An 18,754-nucleotide genomic window follows, 5' to 3' on the forward strand; every position below is an offset into this window, starting at 1 on the left:
ATTGAAGTCCAACGCGAGGTATCACTAACACGATAAATAAGTCTAGATAGTTAAGTTTAAGTTTACAATACAAGTCAATTTATTGGGGAAAAGATATCCCACGAATTAACATAGTTCAAAAGTAGGTGAGTCTATTATAAGACAACTAAATAAGGTCCGAGGTAAGAACTCGCTAGCTCACACGGTCTTCCCCACTTAAGCTTCATCACAAACCTGTCATTCATAATAAATATGAAAGCCACAGTCAGTGGGGAGTAACTCAGGGTTCTCCCAGCCACAATATGTCAAAATGCAAGTAATTAAGAGTTTAATTAAATAAACAAGCATGAGAGTAAATACTTACGGCATTACGAAAATCATGATTAGTGGGCATAAGAAAATAGGAATGGTAAAGCACAAACGAGAGAAGAATTATTAGGTCAAACTGTCACATATCAACCCGACTCAAATGTGAGACAATTACAAAGTATAGACTCAAACAAGACAACCCTCTAGACTCCAACCTCTTGGTAGGACGACGATCATAATACGGTCCTAGTCTAAACCTGGCCAGACTCTCGGGATGGACGACACCCGATTCGACAAACGATACCAAATCGTATCCAAGACTCGAAATATGGTACACCTAACCGTGGCCGAACTCGAGTAACCTCAAGCGGAACCTTGTCACCTAACCGTGACCCCCGGTCCGAAAAAGGCGGAAGGAAACATAGCCCAACTCGGAGACAATGGCACCTAACCGTGACCCAATGTCCGAGGGCAAATAAATAGGGAAAGTCGAGTAGTCTCACAATGTAAAACGTCACACTCGGGTCCGAACAAGAACCATAACCATTATGCATGATCATAACATTAATGAGTCTTAAAGTAACCAATTATCGATAGGAAAGAAGATGCATGCATAGCTCAATCATTATTAGAAGTCGCAAGTGAAATAGAACAAGCGGGGACTCCCAAACTGGTAGGGTAGTGTACTGCCTACCACCGGCCACCGGCCGGGACAACATGCCAAAATCGAAATTTAATAAAACTTACAAGTGCACTCCCAAATCAGTAAGAGACCGCACGGTCACCCTACTGGACTACACCAATTTTCAAAACTCTCATAAAACCTTCATGACTCCCAGTAATGTCACCCTACCGCTGGTCACCCATTCACTTGCCGGTCACCACCCTACTGGGAATACACCCAAAACTCAAAATCACCTAAAATCCTCGGTGTACTCCCAGCCGGTCAAGAGACCGGCCACGGCCACCCTACTGGGACTACAGACTTACCAAAATTTGTCCAAAACTTACAGAAACTCCCACCCGTCAAAGAGACCTCCGCCGTTGCCATCACCCTACTGGGACTACAACCTTTCTAAAATGTGCTCAAAATCTACGGGGATCTCCCAGCCGGTCGATGGCCAAGAGACCGCCGCCGATCACCCTACTGGGACTACAAACACGCGGATTCCATGCAAAACACTTCCAAACCATTTGAAACCAACAAAAATCGTTTCCCATCAATTGTTTACGTATCCTAGCATGATTCTAACTCGGAAAAACAACATATTTGAGCATGTGAATGGGTAATTTCGGATTCAAGAGATGTAGCATGAGATTTTCATCCAAACATGTGAGAATTGCAAACAAGCAAGATATTCAACAACCAAATTAGCACCAATCATGAAAGATACCACTTTTAACATTCATATGAGATTATAACTATATAAAACTACACAATTCTAACATAAAAGTCGAGTAACCCATCACCGTTACCTTTTTGCACTTCAATCTTCTAAAGACTCGTCAATGATGTAGCTATCCTCCTCCGGGTTGTCCAAGTTCTCCCCTAAACACAAAAATAAAGGTATTAAGTCAAGAATCCACATCCTTGTAAGATGAGAATTTCGAAATAGAGGAAAAGATGGTGACTTTCTTACTTAGAAAGAAGGGAAATGAGAAAAGGAAGAGAATGGCGCGAAAAGGAACGAGATTGGTGAAGAATTGAGTGAGATATGGTGGTTTTAGGGTTAGTAAGGGAAGGTTCAACAATGGTGGGGTGGTTGTTGGGAAATTTCAGAAATTACAAGTGAGGGAGATGAAGTTGTGAGGGTTTAGTTGAGGTTTTGTGTAGAGAAAAGAGGGGGAAAAAGGCCCATGAGTCAAGTTAAGCCCAATAACTCAAAATGAGTCGGTATCCACTAGAATTTTCGTCCCAAGTCTACTATAACTCGAGACGGAGAATAATATTATTAAAAATCTACACTATTATTACCGTTACGATATTTTATGAAATTAAGCTTTAAATAATAATTATTTAATAAAAATTACTTAAAAGTTTATTTAAAATATGAGGAAAGGGCGGGGTGTTACATTCTAGGCATCCGTATCTATCGAGATAGATCACGACGGATGTTATCTCTCAGTCAGGAGTCTTACATAGACAAAATCCTAGAGAGATTCAGCATGACTAACTCCAAAAAGGGGTTTCTTCCTATGGCTCCAGGGGTGCACTTGAGCAAGTCTCAGGCACCAGAGACACCGGAAGAGAAAGAGCGCATGACACGGATTCCTTATGCCTCGGCTATAGGATCAATCATGTATGCCATGATATGCACACGTCCGGACGTGGCATATGCATTGAGTATGACAAGTCGATTCCAACAGCATCCAGGTGAATCACATTGGATGGCTGTCAAGAACATTCTTAAGTACCTACGGAGGACTAAAGATTGGGCATTGACTTATGGAGGCGATCAAAAGCTATGCGCAACCGGTTACGCAGATGCTAGCTTCCAAACGGATCGAGATGACTCGAAATCTCAGTCTGGATTCGTTTTTACTCTTAATGGCGCTGCATCACCGGAAGAGTTCCAAACAAAGTGTTACAAAGAGATTCTACGACCGAGTCCGAGTACTATGCCGCGTCCGAAGGCGCAAAGGAAGCGATATGGATGCGTCAATTCTAACAAGGACTATTCGTAGTGCCTAGTTCGAATGACCCGATCACCATCTATTGTGACAATAGAGGTGCCATCTTCCAAGCTAAGGAGCCAAAGTCTAGCAACAAGTCTAGACATGTACAACGGAAAGCTCATCTAATCCGAGATTACGTGGAGCAAAAGGAAGTAGTGATAGAAAAGATTGCTACAGATGATAACATAGCAGATCCTCTCACTAAACCATTACGACAAGATAAGCATGAAGGGCACGTTAATTCCATGGGAATTAAACGTGTTCCTAAGTTGTAGTACTCTTTTATGGATTAGATTCATTCTCTTTTGTACTCTATACGACATCATCGTTTTGATATTTATATATTTTGTTTTTCATGTGGATTTGTACGACAATTTTGAACACCACAAAGTGAACTGAACAAACATTATATTTTTGGTCCTTAATTGCCCACGTGAGCTGATAACTCAAGGTAATTATTTTGTGACGTTGGTTGATGGTGGGTTCAACGAGCCATAAGTCAAAAGGTTGACTGACCAATCACAGGCGATTTATACGGATATCTCGTAGGACACAATTGTGACATCGACGTGGAGTCCTAAATGTTTTATAACATTCGGTGCCCGGTCGTGGATAGGACCTCCATGGTGATCCTAAGAGTCGATTCTTTTGACTATCGACCGTCTCTTGAGACTAAGGCAGATTTTGGGTGACTTTGGTTTCTTTCTCACGGTCATCCGTAACAGGGGGCCAAGTAGATTTTTTCTGGGTCATTTCATGTTGTGCTTAGATCGGAAGGAGTCGAGTTGAAGGAAATATTCAGCCTTTATCAGGTACTCGATATTTCTCAGGGCCACTCGAGGAGTCAGAATAGAAATGCATGGCCATGCTCGGATACGGATTCGTTTTATCAGTTGAGTTACTCTCTAGTCGGGGAAACCACTCTAGATACAGATCGATTGTAAAATACGACCTTTGCGGATCCGGATCTGCAAATTGTTTTACATTGAGTGGGAGAAATTTTAAATGAATATGAGAATCGGTTATCGCACATACACTTGTACGGACAAGTGGGAGTTTGTTGAGCCGTGTCCTCCGGTTAGTGCGGATAACGTCATTGCACATACACTTGTACGGACAAGTGGGAGCTTGTTGGGCTGGTGTCCTTTACCGTTAGTGCAAGGACTTATAAATCTCTAAAAGGATCAAAGGGTATACTTTTGTATTATAATCGGTTGGTCCACGTTTATCAATAACGGTTGGCTTGCTAGATAAGTTTGACGTTATTGTCATACGGATGGCGGTGATCAACTGGTCCCTAAAAGTCACACCTATAGGATACGTTTGAGAGATGTGACGGTATGAAAATACAATCATGTTGATGCTAGAAAATTGACTAAGCGATTAGTCCGAGTTATTTGACTAGTAATTAGTCAAAATGCGATGTTGAGATATTTTATTTAATACGGATTAAATAAAATGGGCTAAGGCGAATTAAATGATTAATTCGTAAATTAAATATAAACGATTATATTTAATTAATGTATATTGAATTAATTATACAATATTGTCTTTGTCGGACATGTATTAATATTTCAACTAATCCGAGTTATTAGTTGATGTTTTAATAACCGATAACCGATGACGATTTATAATAAAACCGCGTCATATACATTTAGCATTTTTCGAGCCGGACCACGAGTTAAAATTAAGAGGAAGTGGAAGCCCACTTCCCCATGAGACCTCACGGTTGGCCGAACCACAAAAGGGGAGCCTTCTCTCCTTTTGTAACCTAATTCATTTGCAAAACAAAATTAGGGTTTTGAGAAACATTTTCTCTCAAAATTCAGATCTCACATCTAAGAAAACTCACACAACAATTCTCTCAATATTGCAAGGCAATTAGAGAATACATTTCTAGCACAAGGGCATAGTCTCAGACGGTCTTGGGTGTATCGATTAGGAGGAAATCTATTTTGATTTCTGTTCTTAGGCCACATCTCAAAGGACCCGAGGTTATTTCTTTACCTTTATCGTTTCTATTGCATTTTCGTTTTATGACAATAATTACATATAAAATTTGCGTTATAGTCCTATAATTTAAGGGTATTATACGGATATTACCCCACAAGTGGTATCAGAGCGAGGCCACGTAAATTTTTCTATGTGATTTTCATCAAACGGATTGAATCGATAATTTTTTGTTGCTTAAATCCCACTCGGCTGATTTTTTTTTATGCACGGCTCAAAAAAATTTTTTTTTTTTTGCACGGCTGTTTTTTTTTGAAACCGTGTCTTGATTTTACACGGCTGTTTTTCTTGGATTCCGTGCCATGTCTATTTTGTTGTTGTTTTTGTAAACCGTGCTAATCAGACGATGTTTGGTATTCGATTTGTTCTTTGCATATTGTTCTTGTAATCGATATTCATAACAATATGTTAAAGATTCATCAATTGTAGTTTCAATTCTATACGGATTAGGTTAAATTGCAATTGGTTTTTAACAAATCGTTTTTGTTTTGCTTGTTGAGGCTCACGTTTTTTTGGTACCGCTGGTTTTTTTTTGCTTTTGAGCTCTCGGCATTTCAGCTCTAATATAAAAAAAAAAAAAAAAAAATGGGTACTGTTCACGGCAGACGTGAAGAAAAAAAAAATTTGTGTTTTTTTTTTTTTTTTTGGCCTTAACATGTGCATAATACGGATTTTATGCATTCGCTTGATAGTGAAACGGTTCACTCACGTACCATTTAGTTATTTTAAAACGATTTAAAGTAACGGATTATCACGGATTAAAATTAAGTTGATTAAAGCGGTTTTGTCACATAATTTTAATCATTAAAGGTGGTTTGGATAAATTTAACATAATTACGGAATTATGTCACGAATAAATTTGTTTTAGTTGATGCATTTTATTTATCGTTATTTTGAATGTTTTGAATGCTTTTATTACGTATTTATTTATATTTTTTTTTACAATCGGTTGTAACTTAGTGTGGCCTTAGTAGAACGTGTTACCGTAATGATGGAACACGGTCTTGGTTGTATTTTGAGATCTCGTATCTCCATTTTGTTTTTCTTTATTACAGTTTTTATTTAGAATGTAAATAGGTTTATATTTTGTAAATTTTAATTGTAATTCTAAGAAGACCAAAGATGGAGACCGGATGCTCACTCCCGCTGCATGAAAAAGATGGAACATCAAGACAAGCTTCTCGGGTCCAACGGTGGATTCCAAAGTTGTATTATGTTCTTTTTACTAGGATAGGCCACACTAGGAATTTTTATTTACGTATTGCATTCTTTTATTTATTTTATCGTAACGATAGTTTGCATCATTTCCGCCTAAAACCAAACCACCTAATAATTGCATGAAAACTGACTCATATAGAGGTCACGCGTTAGTTTTCTATGACATTCTCATGTCACACGATCAATTCAAGCCATCACCTAAGTTAATTCATTCACGTAATGCTAGTTATTCGTTCACTTAAAATGAATTTAAACTAAGTTGATGGGATCTTCCTCGTATAACCAAAAATTGAGAATAGTCTTTATAGGTCAAACTCCAATGAATCCCTTCTTCGTCGGTAGGCATAATATGACCCCTTCTACGTCGGGTAAGTTGGAACTGATTGACCTATTTTATCTCAACACTATGGTCACTCGTACGATCCTGTGATTATGGTGGACTATAGATAGGATTTACGGAAATCTATCGACCAAGAGTTCTTACGGAAGAACTAGCTAAACAGTTGGCTTATCAATTTACGGAAATTGAGTCTTGGGATCACTTGTATTATTCTTGAGGGAGATCAATTATGCAAGTGCAATGAGTCTAAACGAATAAAATGAATTTTTTAATAGACTTATATCACCTCGATGAGTTGCTTATTTCGTCTTTGTTTTTCTTTCTTTTTCAGCGTAGATCACGTTTTTTTAAACTGCTAATAACATAATGGCTGGCATCCTCGATGACCCAATGCCAAGTGCCACATTGGACCGTGAGTCCTGGCTTCGGATCTTCATGAATCAGATGAATCAGTCCACTAGACTGAAGAATGATGGATCAAACTTCGCGGAATGGGAGGCGGCATTACGGAATGCCGCCACCGCCGACGGGAAGCTCAAGTATCTAATCGAGCCCCTCCCGCCAGCCCCTGGCCCCACGGCTCGAGTTAACGAGGTCTCCACGTATAGCGACTTCGTCATGGAAGCGGGTGCGATTAAAAACGTACTCATTTTTGCAATGGAATCCAATTTGCAGAAACGCTTCATAGCCCAAGGTGCAAACAAGATTTTCACCACGCTCACTAAGGAATTCTCGAAAGCACCGAGAATCGTGGCCTGTGAGCATACCACTCGCTTCTTTGATGCGAGACTCCAGAAGGGCCAACCGGTTAGCCCACACATTCTCAGCATGATTGAGAATGTCGAGAGACTAGAGGCGCTTGATTGTAAAATCAGCGAGAACATTGTGATTGACCGCATGCTTCATTCACTCCATGATGGTTTTGCGCTCTTTAGAGCCAATTACTATATGAATGATTTGAAGAAAAGTCCCCATGAACTGCACTCCCTTCTCGTACAGACCGAGAGGGACTTGAAGTTCAGTGGGAGCATGAAACAAGATGTTCTCGTTGTGTCAAACAAGGGCAAGGGTAAGGGCAAAGCTCAAGCAGACCTAGCAGTAGGCAAACCGAAGTTCAAGAAGTCAGGGTCAGGTAAGAGTGGGCCTGGTGAGGCAAGTAACTCATCAGGCGCGACAAAGAGCAAGACCGAAAACATGGAATGCCATCATTGCCACAAGACTAGGCATTGGAGGCGTACATGTCCTGTTTATCATGAGGACATAAAAGCAGGTCGCGTTAAACCTGTTGGTATGTCTTCTTCTTCTACTTTTATTCATATGATTGAGATTAACCACGCAAGTTACGGAACTTGGGTACTAGATACTGGCTGTGGTTCTCATCTGTGTAATCATGTGCAGGGGCTCCGAAACATCGAACCCCTCGTAAAGGGTGAGTTGGACCTGCGTGTTGGGAATGGAGCACGAGTGGCTGCCGTCTCAAGGGGAACATACGTGATCCAGCTTCCTAGCGGATTTGAGTTATTTTTATATAACTGCTATTATGTACCCAGTCTTTCTAAAAACATTATTTCAGTTTCTGCACTTGACAAACTTGGTTTTTCATTTGTAATAGAGAATAATTCTTGCATTTTCTCATTACACGATATGATTTATGGCAAGGCAGTCTCCATGAACGGAATTTATGTTTTAGATCAGACCACCGAAATATTACAGGTAATGAATAAAAAGTTAAAGGTTGGTGACAAAGATCAAACATACCTATGGCACTGCCGTATGGGACACATTAATGAGAAACGCGTAAAACAAATTTCATAAAGAATGGAGCTATCTCGGCCTTTGATTTTCAATCATTTGGCACGTGTGAATCATGTCTCATCGGTAAGATGACTCGAATTTCCTTCAAAGGTGTTGGAATGCGCTGCTGGCTGACCTATTAGGACTCATACATACGGATGTATGTGGGCCTATGTCAATCACCGCACGAGAAGGCTATAGGTATTTCATCACTTTCACGGACGATTTAAGTAGATATGGCTATGTCTACTTAATGAAGCATAAAAGTGAATCCTTTGAGAAATTCAAAGAATACCGAATAGGGTACAGAACCTCTTTGGGTAGAAAGATTAAAACACTACGTTCAGATCGTGGTGGCGAGTATCTTTCTCACGAGTTTGATCAACACCTCAAAGACTGTGGGATTGCCTTACAGTTAACTCCACCTGGAACACCTTAGTTGAATGGTGTGTCCGAACGGAGAAATCGAACACTACTTGATATGGTTCGATCCATGATGAGTCACACCGTGTTGCCCGACTCATTATGGGGTTATGCTCTTCTCACCGCTCTAATACTTAACCAAGTCCGTCTAAAGTCATTGACAAGACTCCATATGAACTATGGAAGGTAACGGTCCCTAACTTGTCCTTTATACGGGTTTGGGGCTGCGAGGCTTATGTCAAGTGGAGACACGAGGATAAGCTCAGCCCGCGATCGGTCAAGACATACTTTATAGGTTATCCTAAAGGAACACTTGGTCATTACTTCTATTCGCCAACCGAACAACGTGTTTTTGTTGCGGCTAGTGCGACATTCTTAGAGAAGGAATTTCTCGAGAATGCAAAGAGTGATAGAACCTTCGACCTGTCGGAGATTTCAGAACCAAACACCGAGCAACCATTGGAGGAACCAATTCCTTCAATCCCGGCTGCGGTGAATATTCCTGAGGAACCTAGGAGGTCGGGAAGAGTCTCTATTCCTCCTGGACGAGATACATTGGTATGGTCGAGGAACATGACATAGATGACATTCTACTCTTAACGAGTAGTGAACCCGCAACCTATAAAGGTGCCATGACCAGTTCTGACTCAAAGCTATGGCTTGAGGCCATGCAATCCGAGATGGACTCCATGTATGAGAACAACGTATGGGATCTTGTTGACTTACCTGCCAAGGTTCGTCCCCTTCAATGCAAATGGCTTTACAAGATAAAGCATTCTGTGGAAGGTCAACAAGATATCTATAAAGCACGACTAGTTGCTAAAGGTTTCACCCAAGTGCCAGGTTTGCACTACGATGAAATTTTTGCACCCGTAGTCATGTTGCGTTCCATTCGGATTATCTTAGCGATCGCCGCTTTTCATGACTATGAAATTTGGCAGATGGATGTGAAAACCGCCTTCTTAAATGGTTATTTGGAGGAAGAGTTGTACATGGTACAACCCGAAGGTTTCATCGATCCTCAACATCCTAAGAAAGTATGCAAGCTTAAGCGTTCCATTTATGGACTTAAGCAAGCATCTCGGAGTTGGAATCATCGCTTCGACCAAGTGATTAAAGAAAATGGATTTACTCGATCGGTCGAGGAACCATGTCTTTATATCAAGTCGAGTGGGAGCAATATTGTCTTCCTAATATTGTATGTCGATGACATACTCCTGATTGGGAATGACATACCTCTCTTAACTTCGGTGAAAGTATGGTTGAAAAACCATTTCCAGATGAAAGATCTGGGTGAGGCACAAAGAATTCTAGGCATCCGTATCTATCGAGATAGATCACGACGGATGTTATCTCTCAGTCAGGAGTCTTACATAGACAAAATCCTAGAGAGATTCAGCATGACTAACTCCAAAGGGGTTTCTTCCTATGGCTCCAGGGGCACTTGAGCAAGTCTCGTGCACCGAGACACCGGAAGAGAAAGAGCGCATGACACGGATTCCTTATGCCTCGGCTATAGGATCAATCATGTATGCCATGATATGCACACGTCCGGACGTGGCATATGCATTGAGTATGACAAGTCGATTCCAACAAAGATCCGTGAATTACATTGGATGGTCATCAAGAACATTCTTAAGTACCTACGGAGGACTAAAGATTGGGCATTGACTTATGGAGGCGATCAAAAGCTATGCGCAACCGTTCGCAGATGCTAGCTTCCAAACGGATCGAGATGACTCGAAATCTCGATCTGGATTCGTTTTTACTCTTAATGGCGCTGCATCACCGGTGGAAGAGTTCCAAACAAAGTGTTACAAGATTCTACGACGAGTCCGAGTACTATGCCGCGTCGAAGGCTGCAAAGGAAGCGATATGGATGCGTCAATTCTTACAAGGACTATCTGTAGTGCCTAGTTCGAATGACCCGATCACCATCTATTGCGACAATAGAGGTGCCATCTTCCAAGCTAAGGAGCCAAAGTCTAGCAACAAGTCTAGACATGTACAACGGAAAGCTCATCTAATCCGAGATTACGTGGAGCAAAAGGAAGTAGTGATAGAAAAGATTGCTACAGATGATAACATAGCAGATCCTCTCACTAAACCATTACGACAAGATAAGCATGAAGGGCACGTTAATTCCATGGGAATTAAACGTGTTCCTAAGTTGTAGTACTCTTTTATGGATTAGATTCATTCTCTTTTGTACTCTATACGACATCATCGTTTTGATATTTATATATTTTGTTTTTCATGTGGATTTGTACGACAATTTTGAACACCACAAAGTGAACTGAACAAACATTATATTTTTGGTCCTTAATTGCCCACGTGAGCTGATAACTCAAGGTAATTATTTTGTGACGTTGGTTGATGGTGGGTTCAACGAGCCATAAGTCAAAAGGTTGACTGACCAATCACAGAGGCGATTTATACGGATATCTCGTAGGACACAATTGTGACATCGACGTGGAGTCCTAAATGTTTTATAACATTCGGTGCCCGGTCGTGGATAGGACCTCCATGGTGATCCTAAGAGTCGATTCTTTTGACTATCGACTGTCTCTTGAGACTAAGGCAGATTTTGGGTGACTTTGGTTTCTTTCTCACGGTCATCCGTAACAGGGGCCAAGTAGATTTTTTCTTGGTCATTTCATGCTGTGCTTAGATCGGAAGGAGTCGAGTTGAAGGAAATATTCAGCCTTTATCAGGTACTCGATATTTCTCAGGGCCACTCGAGGAGCTGTAATAGAAATGCATGGCCATGCTCGAATACGAATTCGTTTTATCAGTTGAGTTACTCTCTAGTCGGGGAAACCACTCTAGATACAGATCGATTGTAAAATACGACCTTTGCGGATCCGGATCTGCAAATTGTTTTACATTGAGTGGGAGAAATTTTAAATGAATATGAGAATCGGTTATCGCACATACACTTGTACGGACAAGTGGGAGTTTGTTGGAGCTTGTGTCCTCCAGTTAGTGCGGATAACGTCATTGCACATACACTTGTACGGACAAGTGGGAGCTTGTTGGGGCTGGTGTCCTTTACAGTTAGTTCAAGGACTTATAAATCTCTAAAAGGATCAAAGGGTATACTTTTGTATTATAATCAGTTGGTCCACGTTTATCAATAACGGTTGGCTTGCTAGATAAGTTTGACGTTATTGTCATACAGATGGCGGTGATCAACTGGTCCCTAAAAGTCACACCTATAGGATACGTTTGAGAGATGTGACGGTATGAAAATACATCATGTTGATGCCAGAAAATTGACTAAGCGGTTTAGTCCGAGTTATTTGACTAGTAATTAGTCAAAATGCGATGTTGAGATATTTTATTTAATACGGATTAAATAAAATGGGCTAAGGCGAATTAAACAGTTAATTCGTAAATTAAATATAAACGATTATATTTAATTAATGTATATTGAATTAATTATACAATATTGTCTTTGTCGGACATGTATTAATATTTCAACTAATCCGAGTTATTAGTTGATGTTTTAATAACCGATAACCGATGACGATTTATAATAAAACCGCGTCATATACATTTAGCATTTTTCGAGCCGGACCACGAGTTAAAATTAAGAGGAAGTGGAAGCCCACTTCCCCATGAGACCTCACGGTTGGCCGAACCACAAAAGGGGAGCCTTCTCTCCTTTTGTAACCTAATTCATTTGCAAAACAAAATTAGGGTTTTGAGAAACATTTTCTCTCAAAATTCAGATCTCACATCTAAGAAAACTCACACAACAATTCTCTCAATATTGCAAGGCAATTAGAGAATACATTTCTAGCACAAGGGCATAGTCTCAGACGGTCTTGGGTGTATCGATTAGGAGGAAATCTATTTTGATTTTTGTTCTTAGGCCACATCTCAAAGGACCCGAGGCTATTTCTTTACCTTTATCGTTTCTATTGCATTTTCGTTTTATGACAATAATTACATATAAAATTTGCGTTATAGTCCTATAATTTAAGGGTATTATACGGATATTACCCCATAATAAGAACACCTCAATGGGGCCGAGGTGTTAGTCCTCTATGTTGCTAGGACTCTCCAACTATGATTAAGATAAAAATAAATAAAACAAAGAAAGAAGTAGACAAACCTCAAGAGTGTAGGAGCCTCCAAAGCTTGCTAGTTTTCCACCATATCATCATTGTCATCATCTTCCTCAATAGAAGTGGACTCATCACCACTCCCCTCTTCACTTCCTTGCTCACTTCCTTCATCACTTTCTTCATCATCTTCATTAGCCTCTTCTTCTTCATTTACCTCTTCATCGACGACCTCATCACCGACAACCTCATCGTCACCCGGTCTTTCACCCCTAAATGCACTTGGAAAGAAAACTTCCCTATCCGCCCAACTAGGCAAAGGACATGAAGGATCAAGTAGTCCCTGCCTAGCTAAATGAAGGAGGGGTGGATATTGGGCCAAGTATGCATCTTCCCGATCCTTATAAGCTTGTTTGTGCATCTCTTGCATAAGTAGAGTCATGTAGTCATTGCCCACTTCAACACCTTCGGGTTTGAACTCTTGATATTTGAATGGATAGGGTGGTGTGACAATGGAGGAGGAGGGCATTTCAATTTCACCCCTTTGTTGACGGATGATGTACCCGGCTTCCTTTGAGAGGGGAAGAAGGTAGTTTGTTCTATGAACACTCAAGCGGCATATCTTGGAAGGCAAAGTAAAAGATATAGCATCATTGGTGAGCCACTCATATTTGGTGTCAAGAGGATTATGCTTGACCCACTTGTACTTGTTAATCATGGCATCCATGTCAATGAGATGACCCCCTCTTTTCGCCACATACTTGCTATCCTTGTTGAAATTCGGATCAAAGTATTTGGCCAAGAGAGTAACTAGGCTTCCATTTACGATAAAAGTGGTGCCTTCCTTTCCACAATCAACATTGAGCCATCTTTCCACCAAAAGCCTTAGAGCATTGTAAGGCTTGGTGAATTCCCTTCCAATATTTAAGGCCGACTCAAGTAGAACACAATCGAGCTTGGTAAAGTGGCTAGTGTCTTTTCTTACAATGATAGTATTCCCGATGACCTTGTGCCACACTCTAATGTCCGGATGGTGGACTAATAGAGCGCGACAAGCATGAAAGTTCTCAAATTTCTTCCCGGAAAATGCCTCCCAAAGAGGAGCGGGGTCATATTTTTCGGACTTCTTATAGTAACGAGGGGTATCACTAAGACCTAATGCTTTACTCAAAACATCAAAGGTGATGCGCCTATTCACATTGGCAAGGCGAAACTTGATGTATTCTCTAGTCTCTACCTTAGTCACTTTCAATGAATTCAAGAATTCCAAGGTAAGGGAGGGGTATGTCAATTCTCTTGTAGTAAACAATTTTCTCAACCCCATGGCTTCAAAGAAGGCTTTTGTTTGCTCAAGGACACCCAATTTGTTCAAGGCATCTTCACATATGAATTTGGTGGGTAGAATGGATTTCTTAGCATACTTGGCAAATGTATCCCTATGGGAGTTAGAAATGAAAATTACCTCCGGATAGTTTGATAATTGAGCAATTTCCGGAGTTGTTGTTGTTGTTGCTTCCACGGGAGGATTTTGTTGTTGTTGAACTTCCAAGTTTGCACTAGCAACCACCATAGCCATTGAGGCTTTCTTTGCTTGAAGGCATTGTTGCCTTTTTGAGAGTACATTTGCCTTGAGTGCCTTTGTTGATCCTTTTGTTCTTGCCATTGATGATTATACCAAGAAAAGATTGAAAATCTTCAATTTCCAATTATACCCAAATCGATTTTAAGATGAAAGGATTTACCTTTGTATTTCAAAAATCGACTCAAAGGTTGAAGATTTTAGTGCTTGGATTGATTATTGTTGGAAAAAGAGTGATTAATTGTTGTTGAAAGGAAGTTTGGATTTGATTTTGTTGAATTTGGTTGAGGAAATCTTGTTTTGGTGATGGAGAGGATGAGGGTTTTGGGGGTTTTGGGGGTTTTGGGGTTTTTGGTAGTGTTTTGAATGTATGAATGAAGGAATGAATGTGGGAGGGGTATTTAAAAAACCCGAAATTTTCGAACTGTAGGGGGAAGACGAGCGTTTTTCCTTCGGGAAGCTCGGATTCTGCTCGTTCTGGGTTCAGGAATTCTCGCCCAAAGACGAGCGTCTTTTAGATGGGACGCTCGGATTCTTCAGTTGCAGGACGAGCGGATTCCAATAAAGACGGGCGGATTCTGTTACAGCGAGTTTTCTTATTTTGCACTGGCAAAAAGACGGGCGTATTTCTGCAAAGACGAGCGGATTATTCCAGACGAGCGTCTTCTCTGCTGGGACACTCGGATTCTTCAACACTCCCAAATTTTTAATTCTTCAGTTCAATTGGACGGACGGATTCTGCAACAGATGCCCGGATTCCCTAAAGACGAGCGGATTCCCCTTAAGGATGCTCGGATTCCTCCTAGTCTACCCGGATTCAGTTCCATCCGTGCACTTACATATCCCGTGTCATTTTCATTCTTCAAATCCCGTGTTCTTCATTGTAGGGGCACTACTAAGGCATGAATAGCCTAGGCAATTGCTATCCCCACACTAAGCTAAAGCACTACACATCAATAAAATCATTAGTCCCTCCCTCACTTCTCTCAAAAAATGATAAATATCTTGATCAAAGCATAAAAAATCCAAAAATGACAAAAATGCAATGTAAGAATTAAAATGCGAGTTAGGGAGTTAGAAATATTTACAAATGGTGGTTTGGAGAGGACTCCACCAAACTCTCATCCTTAGTGAGATGTCATGGGGGCATGTCCAATGTGTTGTTGATGTTGTTCAACACCTTGAAGAAGTAGTCAAAAGCTTGTTCGTTGTCATGATAAAGATCTTCAATAGATATGTGTCCTTGTTGTCCTTCATGTTGGTCTTTATCGATAACATTACCAATGTAGGGATTGAAGATCCCTTCAAACTCATCGTCCCAAAGACCACAAACTTCATCTACTTGGTCACTAAAGATCTCTTGAGTTGATAGAGACAACTCTCCCACTTTCTTGTCTTGGCCAATGAGGCCATCCTCTTCATTGCTTGACTTTGGTGAGCTTTTCAAGCTCTCTTTGTTACAATGCACTTGCTCTTTGAATGGAGCATCATCAACTTTCTTCTTCCATTAGAATTCCGACTTCTTCCTATCATCCTTCCGGCTATAATGATCAACCATAAAACATGGTTCATGCAACCAGGGAGCCCTTATGGTCTTGTCAAGATTGAAAGTTATGCTCTCGTCTCCCACTTCTAGAGTGAGCTCTCCATGCTTCACATCAATCACCGCACCCGCGGTGTGCAAGAAAGGTCTACCTAGAATGATCGGAATATTGGAGTCTTCTTCCATGTCAACAATGACAAAGTCCACCGGAATGAAAAATTTCCCAACTCTTACGGGAACATCTTCCCATATCCCTAATGGTGTCTTCGTCGATCTATCGGTCATTTGGAGCGTGATATTGGTGCATTTAAGCTCTCCTATCCCTAACCTTTTACTCACCGAGTACGGCATAACACTCACACTAGCCCCTAGATCACATAAGGCTTTGTTGATCGTGGTGTCGCCAATGGTACACGGTATTGAGAAGCTTCCCGGATCTTTAAGTTTTGGAGGTGAACTCCCTTGAAGTATTGCACTACTCACCTTAGTGAAGGCGATAGTCTCAAGCTTCCGGATTGACTTCTTCTTCGTGAGGATGTCTTTCATGTATTTTGCATAGGCTGGCACGTGATTAATTAATTCCGTAAAAGAATCGAGACTTCCAAATTCTTCACAATCTCCATAAATTTTCCAAGTTGGTCATCAAATTTGGGCTTGGCTTGACGACTTGGAAAAGGAAGTCTGATCACAATGGGCTCCTTCTCCTTGGCCTTGTCTTCATTTTTCTTTGAAACTTCTTCTTTTGATGGTTCTCCATCCTTGGAGTTTTGCACAATCTCTTCTTTGTCACTAGCTTCCACAACTTCATCCTCAACTTGCTTCTTTGGTACCTCATACCTTGTACCACTCCTCAAGTGAATGGCACTAACCGTTTCATGTCTTGGGGGATTACTTTGAGGTGGTAATTGCCTCTTTTGTCTTTGTGAGTTTGAAGATGCTAGTTGAGTCAATTGGGTTTCCAACATTTTGGTGTGAGCTAGGATGTTGTTAATGGTGATTTCCTTTGCTTGACTATCCTTTTGCATTTGAGTGAAAAACTCTTGTTGATTCTTTTGCATTTGGAGGACCTCTTTTTGAACATCAAAACCTTGGTCATTTTGTTGATTGTATGGAGTTTGATTTTGGTAGCCTTGGTTTTGGTTGTAAAAGGGTCTTTGATTTTGGTTCCTCATGGGAGGTGGGGTGTATGTTGGTTGAGGGTTTTGAATATTTTGGCTTTTGTATGAGAGATTTGGGTGAAATTTGGTGTTTTCATTGTAATAGTTGGAATAAGGGGTACCACTCTTGTATGCTTGAAAAGCATTCACTTGTTCATTTGTTCCCCTACATTCACTTTGGTCATGTCCCAAAGTTCCACAATTCTCACATATCCCACTTGGGATGAATGAAGATGCCGTCATGGCATTAACATGATGCTTTGGTGATTTTGAGGCTTCTTCAAGCCTAGCCATAGCTTTTTCGAACTTCAAATTGATGGTATCAATGTGAGCGCTAAGTTGGGCACCCAATTGAGTAATAGAGTCCACTTCATGCTTTCCTCCTCTAGTAGCCTTGCGAGGTCTACTATATTGTGAATTATGGACCGCCATTTCCTCAATTTTGTTCCAAGTTTGATTGTTATCAACTTCGGTGAACATTCCATTTGATCCCATGTTGAGAATGTTTCTTGAGTTTTCATAAAGACCGTTCCAAAATTGTTGTACCAAGAACCACTCGCTAAGTCCATGGTGAGGACATGAGCGGCAAATTCCTTTGAATCGCTCCCAAGCTTCATACAAGGATTCTTCATCTCTTTGCTTAAAGCCCGTAATTTGAGCTCTTAGAATGTTAGTCTTTTCCGGTGGATAGAACTTTTGGTAGAAAGCTAGAGCCAATTTCTTCCAAGAATCAATTTCGAGAGTAGCCTTATCAAGGCCTTTCAACCATTGTTTTGCGGTGCCAATTAGAGAAAAAGGAAATAAGACCCATCGAATTTGGTCTTGAGTTACGCCGGTTTGTGATATCGCATCACAATAGTCACAAAAAGTCTCCATGTGAGAGTGAGGGTCTTCACTAGGCATCCCCCCAAATTAGCTTCTTTCGACTAATTGGATAAATGCGGATTTGGCAATGAAATTTCCGGTTAAGTGTTGTGGTGTGGGAGTATCATTAGGTAGGTTTTCCTCGGTTGGTACGGAATGTGATAAAAATTTAGGCATTGTGGGTTGATTTTGTGTTGGATTTTGTGTTGGGTTCTCCTCACCTTCTCTTGCAAAAGGGTTGATGAACTCAATAGTGTTTGGTTGAATATCTACAACCTCACCAATACCTCTCAAAGTTCTCCTAGCAAGTCTTCTATTGGTTGTCAAAGTCCTTTCAATTTCGTGATCAAAGGGTAACAAGTTACCTTGTGATCTTCTAGACATGCAAAATATCAAACAACTCGAAAATAATTAGAACAAACCTTGAGGAGTTTTACTTCCCCAAGGCAAAGAAAGACACAACTAATAACAATATAAGAAAATCTAAATCAAGTTAACACCTTCCCCGGCAACGGCGCCATTTTTGGTCGGACTCTCGAGGAGGTTTAGTTTTCGATACTTGTCGTTAGGAGCACCTAGACCAAAACACAATTTATAACTTCACAAACAACTCTACAATTAGTGAAGAGGCAAGTAAAGGTCGGATCCCAAGGGACGGGAATTGAGATGAGATTTTCTATTACAACTAGTGGCGCCTAAGGGTGTCACAAATTGAGGTTTGAAGTAGAAGATCACTAAACTAAATAGCAATGAAAGTAAACAAGCAAGATGATTAAAAAGGGATGTAAACAA

At 40.6% G+C, this 18,754-nt stretch overlaps 1 non-coding gene across 1 annotated transcript; it reads left to right on the forward strand.

The window, feature by feature from the left end:
• The first annotated feature begins 17,660 nt into the window (after positions 1-17,660).
• On the forward strand, positions 17,661-17,767 carry LOC141624251 (small nucleolar RNA R71). Its single transcript, XR_012534065.1, has one exon. It is a non-coding gene; the product is annotated as a small nucleolar RNA R71 (small nucleolar RNA).
• Positions 17,768-18,754: the final 987 nt, after the last annotated feature.

The sequence above is a fragment of the Silene latifolia genome, chromosome 1, assembly GCF_048544455.1.
Source record: "Silene latifolia isolate original U9 population chromosome 1, ASM4854445v1, whole genome shotgun sequence".
Classification (NCBI taxonomy): Eukaryota; Viridiplantae; Streptophyta; class Magnoliopsida; order Caryophyllales; family Caryophyllaceae; genus Silene; species Silene latifolia.